Source organism: Camelus ferus, chromosome 13 (genome assembly GCF_009834535.1).
Source record: "Camelus ferus isolate YT-003-E chromosome 13, BCGSAC_Cfer_1.0, whole genome shotgun sequence".
Classification (NCBI taxonomy): domain Eukaryota; kingdom Metazoa; phylum Chordata; class Mammalia; order Artiodactyla; family Camelidae; genus Camelus; species Camelus ferus.
The window spans coordinates 23,131,089-23,137,809 of NC_045708.1; the positions used below are offsets into that span (position 1 = coordinate 23,131,089).

The 6,721-nt window shown below is 48.8% G+C and overlaps 1 long non-coding RNA gene across 1 annotated transcript; it reads right to left on the bottom strand.

Annotated features, from left to right (window-relative positions):
• Positions 1-1,292: 1,292 nt before the first annotated feature.
• Positions 1,293-6,331, bottom strand: LOC116668168. Its single transcript, XR_004325236.1, has 3 exons — positions 6,180-6,331; positions 3,096-3,244; positions 1,293-1,447 (listed from the first exon to the last, which is right to left on the bottom strand). It is a non-coding gene; the product is annotated as an uncharacterized LOC116668168 (long non-coding RNA).
• Positions 6,332-6,721: the final 390 nt, after the last annotated feature.

Sequence of the window (6,721 nt, forward strand, 5' to 3'; positions counted from 1 at the left end):
CACTTGCTCTTAGGGAAGTCATCTACCATGTGATAAGCTGCCCCATGTGTCAGGAACTGACATCTCTGTCCACAGCCAGCAAAGACTGGAGGACTTCTAATCACCACATGAGTGAGCTTGGAGGTGGATGTTGCCCTAGGTGAGCATCAGCATGACTGTGGCCCTGGCTAACACTTGATGGCAGCCGTGTGAGAGACCCTGAGCCAGAGGTACCCAGCTAAGCCACACTCAGATTCCTGACCCACAGGAACCATGAGACAATAAATGTTTGTGGTTTTAAGTTTTAACAAAAATTTAAGGTGATTTTTAACACAGCAATAGATAACTAGAAAATATAAAGAGATTAGAAGCAAAGAGAAAACAGGGTGATTAGGAGAGGACACTTGTTCCGAGCCATGGAAGAGGTGCAGAGAATCTGAATTAAGGCAGTGGCTGTGGGGGTGATGAGCAGAGGATGAATCTGAGATACGTCTGGGGAAAAAGAGAAGGCATTTGGCAGTGGAATTGGTTGTGGGGATGAGGGAGAAGGCAGGGGAGAGAACACCACCAGTGTTTGGTAACACAGGGGATGGTATTAGCTAGAGTTGCCAGCATGCAGGCCACTGGGGATGAGTTTAAAAAGTATCTCCTTGAGATTTCTAGCAACAACAAGATAGATCAACAAACAGACTCTAGGCTGGACAAAAAGAAGACAATCTCTGTGGTCTGGGAAAAAATATTGCAGAAAAATAGAATCGAGGAAGTAAAAACTGGAAGGAACTCTCTTCCCTCAGTTAGATTTACTTGTCAAAGTGTACAGCGTACCACTCTCCCCTTCATCCAGTCATTCATCTGGAAGATATGTATTAAATGCCTTCTCTGTGCCAGACACTGGTCCAGGCATTGGGGACATAAAAGTGAGCACAAAAGTCCCAGCCTTCATGGCATTCATATCTTTGTAGTGGGAAGAGAAACAATAAGACTTTCAGCTCCTGGCTGTTACTCTCCCCAACATTGCTTCTGTCTCAATCTTTGATGATTTCAATACACACAGAGATGACCCTTCTAACACTGTTCTCTCAGTTTCTTGCTTCAAAAATCTTGTCCTCTCTCCACCTCAGGCATGCACTCCATGGTCATACCCTAGACCTTGCCATGAATCTAATTCTCTAAGCAACACCCCATGCCTTTCCAGTTATTCTCCCTCCCATTCTGACTTCATCAACCCTTCAATGCTGTTAATTTTAGTTAAAACTTTTTCATTAAAAGTAATAGAAACCGACTTTGAAAGGAAACAAAAATGAAAAGTTTGGGGAATTGGTTGCAAGGGCCTTGTGAATCAAAGGCATTGTTGATTAATGGGTCTGGGAAGGATCAGGGCAGCTCCAGGCAGCCGCAGCAGCAGAGGTTCGCAGACATTAATGTAACTCAGCTCCATTCTGGGTCTTACATTCCACATTTCAGATTCCTAGGAAGAGAGAAGCTGATTAGATCAGTTTAAATCAGGTGTGTCTATTCCCGATCAGTCCACTATGGCTAAGGAAAGAAGGACCCATTGTGAGCTGTCTGTGGCGTTGTTCACACCTCTATCCTCCAGCCACTGTATTCCTAAAAGGCAGCATGAGCTCTCTGAGCTCTCGGAGTCAGCAAGCTTTTCTGTCGAGAGCCAGATAGTAAATGTCTTATGCTTTGTGAGCCATAGTGTCTGTGTCACAACTATTCTGCTCTGTGTAGGGTGAAAGCAGTCAGAGACATTACATAAGTGAATGACCATGACTATGTCTCAATAAAACTTTATTTATAAAACTGGGAAGTGGGCCATAGTTTGCCAATCCCTACATTGTACATTCTAGATTTTTTGGCAGGGGGAGCTAATTAGGTTTATTTATTTTTATTTATTTGTTTTTCAGTGGAGGTACTGGGGATTGAACCCAGGACCTCATGCATGCTAAGCACATGCTCTACCACCGAGCTGTAATCTCCCCTTACACTGTACTTTCTGTTCCCTCTCCTGTACTGTCCTTTCCTACCTTCTTTCTAGCAAGTGCTTAGTCATCCTTCAGGGCTTGGTTTAGATGCCACTTCTTAGAAGCGTTCCTTAACTCTCCTCCCCTGGCTGGTTAGTGGTCTCTTCTTTATGCTCTCCCAGACTCCTGTAACCCATCCAAGCACTTCTAATACTCTGTTGTCATTGTTCTGTTCCAACCACTAGATTCCTAGTCTGTTATAAACCCAGCATCCTGCATGTCCGGCACGTGGTACACACCTGGGTATCATTGGATGAGTGGAAGAAGCCATGAACCTGTGGCTAGTGGACATTTGGAGCAGACATTCTGAGATCCTAGGGAGGTGGTGAGAATTCTGGGCTTTTGTATTAACTGTGTGAGATCCATTTCCTCACTTTGTTGCCCCTCTGAATTCCAGGGCTCAGGCAGTAGTTAAGGGAGAGGGGAAGCTCCAACCTGGGCAGGGGTCCAGGGACCCCACAGTTTCTATGCCCTCTGAGCCTTGCCTGGCAGTAGCCCTAGGTTTATGCTCCCCACAAGAGCCATGTAATAAGCTGAAATTCCATGACCAGGAAAGCACAGGTGATGTGAATGTTTTAAGATATGAGAAGTGGAAAATTGTAAGGACTGCAAGCCTTGGATAATATGATAAGCCACAACCCAGCTGGGGTGAAACCAGGAGTGCTCTCATCCAGTCCCTGGAGGACAACTTCCTGCTCCTTGGTAAGGTTCCCTGTGGAGGCCCCACCAGGCAGGGAGCATTGCAGGGAGGTAGAGGGGCCAGTGTGTGGCCAAGGGTAGCTGTGGTCTCACAGTCACCCAGAGCCACAGTTACAGAGGCTGCAGAATGGGATTCCTGGACCTGAAGGTTGATGAGTAACATCCAGAAGAACCTGGACAAGGGCATGTGGTTGTGGCTCTGTGAGGCTTTATCCAGCTCAGCACATCATCCCCTGTTGCCTCAAGAGAGTAAGGAGAGTTTCTCCTCTTGACTTAAGGGTCACATGTCCCACCTTTGGGCAATACAGACACTATAGGGCTTTTTCCAAAGAGATAAAGAATAAAACAGAAATGGAACCCCCCTGTCCTTATGGACCTTGAGTGGCTTACCTGGGCCCCTCATGGGGACGGCGGGCTGGGGTGGGTGACCTGAGACCACTGACGGCAAGTTTTCCATAAGATGTAGCTGACGATCAGCAGAGTGGACAAGGAGAACAGGGTTGGGATGATGATCACTGCAGGCTGCAAGCCACCCACGTCTGGCCAAAGGGACGGAGTCATCAGGGCAGGGGTAATGGATTGCTCCCCAGGGGCAGGCTGTGCCTCTGCTCTTAGTAGCTGTGACCCACACAATACTGGGGTCCCAGGTCTGGGGGAGGCATGGTACAAGAACAGGCTTAGAGGCAAAGACTGAGTGACCTTGGATAAGTAGCCAATGATTCTTTTCCCTCACTGTTGGGCACTTAGAAGGTGCTTGGTACATACTTGCTGACTAAAAGGGAGAGAAGTGATGCTTATAACACAAGGTGCTTAATATACCTTGTCTTATCCAACCTGGCACAATGTCTTTGCTATTCCCATTTACCAGATGGAGAAGCTGAGATGCAGGGGCTGGCTGGTCCAAGGTTAAAAAGTCCATAATGGTGGAGGCAGGATCTGAACCCAGGTCTACATGTAGCCAGGCCTTCATGGTTCAAGCATGCTTTGAGCACTTGCCATGGGCCAGGCGTGGGGCCCAGTCCAGTAAGACAACACCTGGGATACATTAGCCTCTCAGTAAATTCCAGCTCTCATTAGGTATTACTATTAGTTTGACTCATTTGGTCCTCACAGCATCTCTGCAAGGGTAGATGTTATTATTCCTATTTTCCAGATGGGAAAACTGGGGCTAGCCAGGTGAACTGTCTTGCCTAAGCTCAGCTGGCTGGTAAGGCCACGGTTTAAATCCAGGCTGACTCTCCTTTTCCCATGTCAGCTAAGGTGTTTAGGTAGCAGAGGGATCCAATACTACTGGATCAGTTTCTTCAGCTGAAGAATGGGAAGGCATTTGAGGGAAAGGAGTAAACAGAGGGACCTTTAAAGTGCTGTCCTATGGAAAGGAGGCCAGTCTTTTCTGAGGAGCACAGAGGACGGAACTAGGACCAGTGGGGACACAAGGGGACCCATGTAAGGAAAGACCTGCTAGTCATTATTGTCCAGTAGTGGGTGGGGTGCTGCGGCACTAGTGAGCATCCTGCCACCAGACAGGTTTACCCAGGGATGCTGCGGTGTGGGAGACTGCGAGAATCAAATTCTAAGGGCTATGCTGGTGTCAGGAACAGTGAGGGGGCTCTGGGTCTTGTTCCACAGAGCTGCCAGCTTGCTGTGCCTGTCCTCTCTGGGGCTCTTGAAACAGGGGAGTAATCCAGCTCTGAGACAACCCCCAGTGCTCCCAGGAGAATCCTCACTTTCTCCATCTTCCACTTCCTTCACCTCCCCACCAGCCTTCTCTCTGGACTCCCTGCCTCCAGCTTTGCCCTGCCCTATGCAAAGATGACCATATCTCTTCTCTGCTGAAAAGCCTTGTCATGGCTCCCCATGGCCCTCAGACGGTTCACGGAATGGCATGACCTGGTCCTGCTTTCCTCTCCAGCTTCATTGCTCTGCCTCTCTGCCTCCTACAGTCCTCAGCCACTAGACCTCATTTCCAGCCTCCGATCCCTAGCACATGCTGTTCCCTCTTCCTGGACTCCTCACCAGACTCTTACCCATGCTGCATGTCTCGGCTTCAGTGGTACCTCCTCCAGCAGGCCCCCTTGTACATGTTCCTGAGCCTCCTCTCTTGTCCTAGCCCAGCCCTCGGTACCTGTGCTGTGACTGCTTGTTCACTATCAGCTCTTTGATGGAGACCTGGGTTGCACCGTCCCTTGCTTATCTCATTGCTGGCACATAGTAGGCACTCAAGAGGGGTTTTTCAGGTAAGTGGCTGAATACGAGTGTGAGGGAGTGGAGAGCACAGTGGGGCTGTCTAGGAGGAGAGTGGGGAAGGAGCTCCAGGCCCCACCTCCACAGATAATGTCACCTTTTCTCCTTCAAGGCTTGCCCAAAGTCAACACTTCTCTGGATTGAGCTGGGGGAGGTTGGACCCAGGCTGGGCTGAACAAACACGGGCTTCCCCACCTGACTGCCCCACCCCCATTCAGTTCTGGGCACTTGACTCCAGCCTCAGGGCTCTTTCTGGTTCACAAGCCTCCCTCTTTGAAAACTAGCCAGTGCTGGGCAGGAGGTGAGGGTGGGCTGGGGGGCATAAAGCCTGTGTTCACCTAACTCTGCCATGAACATGCTGGGTGACCTTGAAGAATTCACTCTTTCTGTCCTCAGTTTCTTCAACTGTAGCAAGGGAGGAATGATCCTTGCACACATTACAGTGGTAAGGGGATGAGAGGACAATAAGGAGTGTGGGTTTGGGAGTCACACAGCCCTGGGTTCAAATCTGAGCTTTACCACGTAATCAGAAAACCATCTTAACTCTCTGGACTTAATGTTCTCATCTGTAAAATGGGGATAAAAGTGGTACCTCCTCTCAGGCTTGTTGTGAGGATTGAATGAGATGAAGCTAACAGTATTCATGATGTTCATGATCCCACAAACAAGTTCTGGTGCACAATCAGATTCCACAGATCATAAGGTGTGCAGGAGCATGGAGAGAAAAGAGGGCATTTGAAAACATGGGTTCGAATTGGGTTACAGAATTCCAGAGCTGGGAAGGTGCCTTAGGAACCACATGGTATGTTGGTGAGGAGACTGAGACGCACTCCTCTGCCACTGCCCACCGCCTCCCCAACTCAGAGTGGAGAAGGGTCTTGTCCAAGATCACACTTAATTCCACACTACTTGGCTGGCAATTCCTGGGACGGAGCACGGGCTTGGGCTGGGGAGTTGGGTATTTGCTTTGGGAACCAGAAAACTTTCAAGTGGCTCAGCTCCCACCTCCTCCCCCTCCCCCAACCTGCCCCTGTTCCTCCTCCAGTCCCGTCAGTATGAGGGAAACTAGCTGAAGTGCAAGGGCAAGTGGCACTCCTCCTCTCCCCCTCCTTGATTCCAGAGGCCCTCCTCCACCTCAAGGTCATGATCACTCACGTCCCCCATCCCCTTGGATCGGAGGAGCCCCGGGTCCAGGAAAGCGGCAGAGGAAAGGGACAGGCATCTACTTACCACACAGGTGGGCAGCAGTGGAGAAGTTACAGGTGGGCTCCGTGCCCATCAGAGGGATGCTGGGGCCTCTGCTCAGCCTTCCCTGGCCTTCCTTTCCTGAAAGTGGGGCACAGGCCAAGGTTACACCCTGGAGCAACGGCTCCAGTCGACTGTTGTAGCAGGCTCCCTACTCAGATTGGGGGTCAGGAAAAGCAGGCTTCTAGAGGGCACCCAGAGGTCAAACATCTCTTATTATATTAAACTGACACTGTAGAAGACTATTTAGTAACATGGAAAAATGTACACAATCTGTTATTGAGTGGGGAAAAAATAGACTATGGAACAATAGCATACTGTGTTCTAATTTTTGTAAATAAACATATGTACTTACATGATAAAAAAAAAAAAACCCTGTAAATCTTATCACCAAAATGCTAGCAGTGGTTATCTCCGCACAGTGGCTCGTGGGTAATTTTTACTCTGTGTGCCTTGACAGTATTTTTCAAATTTTCTACAATAAACATGTTATAAGAAAAAAAATTTACTTAGGAAAGCATCACATT